The 2,500-nt window shown below is 41.1% G+C and overlaps 1 protein-coding gene across 2 annotated transcripts in view; it reads right to left on the bottom strand.

Moving 5' to 3' along the window:
- LOC110504259 (prospero homeobox protein 1-like) overlaps positions 1–478 on the bottom strand; it is a 128,761-nt gene extending 128,283 nt beyond the window's left edge. Inside the window, exon 1 of one of the 2 annotated variants that reach the window (XM_090221354.1) lies at positions 223–478. The gene's annotated coding sequence lies outside the window, so the exon portion shown is untranslated. Of the gene's footprint in view, positions 97–222 lie in introns of those variants that run through there. The other variant, XM_090221353.1, reaches the window with a different exon arrangement.
- Positions 479–2,500: the final 2,022 nt, after the last annotated feature.

The following is a 2,500-nucleotide window of genomic DNA, read 5'->3' as shown; positions in this document are numbered from 1 at the left end:
ATGGCGTTTAAAAAGACACATTGTAAACCATATCCTAACAGGAAAAACGTAGTTCGAGCTCTCTCTGTCTGTCTGATATCCTACTGCCGAGGAAACAATACACCGGCCACAACCTAAACGTAGGGGGTTAGTGAGAGTCACACACACACACACACACACACACACACGGGCACACGGGCGGCAGAACCGCGCATGTGAGAGTGCATGAACGGCTATACTTACTCGGTAACGTTAGACGAGAAGAAAACTGAGCTTCTTCGTCAAAAATACAGAAAACAAAAAGTCGTTCGTTCACCGGTGTGCTAAATATGATACTTTCTCTGGACAGCGGCGAGCGGAGGGAGAGAGAGAGAGAGAGAGAGAGAGACAGTCTCCTTCAGAGACAGGAAACGTTTCGTCGGTTGTTTCTCTCACTAACCGTCGGGAGGCTGGAGCGGTTCGTGGAGCGACAAGAATCACTTAAAGACGCGGGAAGGCTGAAAGGATGCGGGAAGACACGGGCCGCGTCATCACCGGGAGTGATGTAACGTCCTCAACCGACCAATAACAAACGTCTGCCGTATTTCTTTTTTTTTTGTTGAGAAGGAACACAAAACGCCTTGAACTTCACACCGGAGAGGACGGGAGAGAGGAGAAACCGTCCAGCGAATTAACTCACTCCCTCGTGCAATAAACCGAGCGGAGTGTATGTGTCAGGAGATGCGCGTTTGAATGATCTCTTTGATTCAGGCTACCTCTTATTGTCATGTAGACTAAGGATTGGTCAACACATTGGAGTGTCTCATAAACAACACAAAGTCCGTTATGATCTTTAGATTAGTAGCTGGCTGTTGTATTTATATAGGATTCTTGCCTGAGTTTTTTGTCACGCAACTAATTAGTCTTGATCTAGTGTCTGTCTATATGTTTACCTACGTTGTCCTGTAAAGCCTGATGTGTGTCATATGATAACTGTAGTTTAATTTCAACTCCCAAATTCTCAGTAGCCAATGACCTCTGAATCCTATAACCACTCCACGCTCATAGTCTTTCATGGTCATCAACAACTTGCCGTTGTAATATGTCTACCTTATATTATCTATTTAATTACGATTTAATTCATGAAAGTCACTTTTCTTTGTCTCTCTATTTTTATATATATATATATCCGTGTCGTGTCATTCACAACGAGTGAAAACAATATTGTTGTCAACGCGCGAATAAGACAACCGTTCATCATTGTCTAGGCTTTGAGACGGTTTGTCCTGGCCGGTTATTCGACCTTGGTACCTCTTGTCCCTTTAGAGAAAGGTCAAATAGAATAGAATAGAATAGAATAGAACAATAAAACCCCAAATTCAAACATTAGTCCGACAAAAAAAAAAGAGTCCCTGTGAGTTTCGTTGCCCCCCGCGCTGCTGTTTGCTCTCAGGGTTAGTCTATTGTAAAGCACGTCTACCCTTTACTTTTCTGTCGTTTTTGTGTGTGTGTGTGAAAAGGACTAAATAAAATGTGATTGATTGAATTGCGAACGTCGCCGTTTGTCTTTCAGTATTCATTCTCAACGCGCCGACGCTCAGCAGCTTTGGCAGGAAAGACGTCGTTCAGTTTATGTGCCGTGTACATGATGTACCCTGTGCTGTTGAGAAGTTATTAAAAAAATATAGAAAACGGATTTGAAATTGTACAAACTAGTAGTCCCACAATTGTCAGTAAAATAATTGTTCAAACTCTTGACATTTGACTGTGTGTAAAGTTAGACAAGGTTTATAGGCTATGTCAATTTCTAGGGTCGGTGTTTGCGGTTTTCTGTACTACTGTAGGCCTGTGCCAAATAACATAACATTTATTAACGTTTAGCACTCATTTGAAAACTGAAAACATTTTTTTTTACTTGGATTTAATATACATTCACATCCCTCTGATGGGGCCATAGAAATGGATGCAGAGCGTTTAAGTGGATCAAGGGGACAACTGCCGAGAAAAGGGAAACATTTCAAGTAACCGTTTGTGTTTTCGGACTGTAGGCCAACTCGAGCAGAGCATCTTCCGGGGTTTCTGATGCGCTGGCATCTCTTCTATATCCCTATGCATGTCAGGGCTAAATACAAATCTAATCATTGTATTAGTAATATATATATATATATATATATATATTTATATATAGTTGTTAAAATAAAAAGAACTGTAACACAAGTAAAAGACGTGAAGTGATGAATCCCATTGCAGACAGACAGACACACGTCGTGTTGAGGAATCTGGACACTAATCGAGTCCAAGCCAAATCACGTCATCTAATCATGTTCCCCAAAAGTGGAGATGAATGTCGGGATTCAGGTCATCCTATGGAAGGCAAACTCCCAGCAGAATAGGACTAGTAACTACACATTAATTGGCATCTCTAAGGGAGTCTTTGTTTTTTTGTTTTTACATACGATTTATTATGATGCGCTCCCTTTACGTAATTACTGTATGTCTTCACCACTCTCTTTAAAACCATGTTTTCAAAGGCTACAATATA

The sequence above is a fragment of the Oncorhynchus mykiss genome, chromosome 25 (assembly GCF_057628025.1).
Source record: "Oncorhynchus mykiss isolate SJ-2025 chromosome 25, ASM5762802v1, whole genome shotgun sequence".
Classification (NCBI taxonomy): Eukaryota; Metazoa; Chordata; class Actinopteri; order Salmoniformes; family Salmonidae; genus Oncorhynchus; species Oncorhynchus mykiss.
Note: the sequence above shows the minus strand (reverse complement) of the source record. Positions and strands in the feature narration are given on the sequence as shown.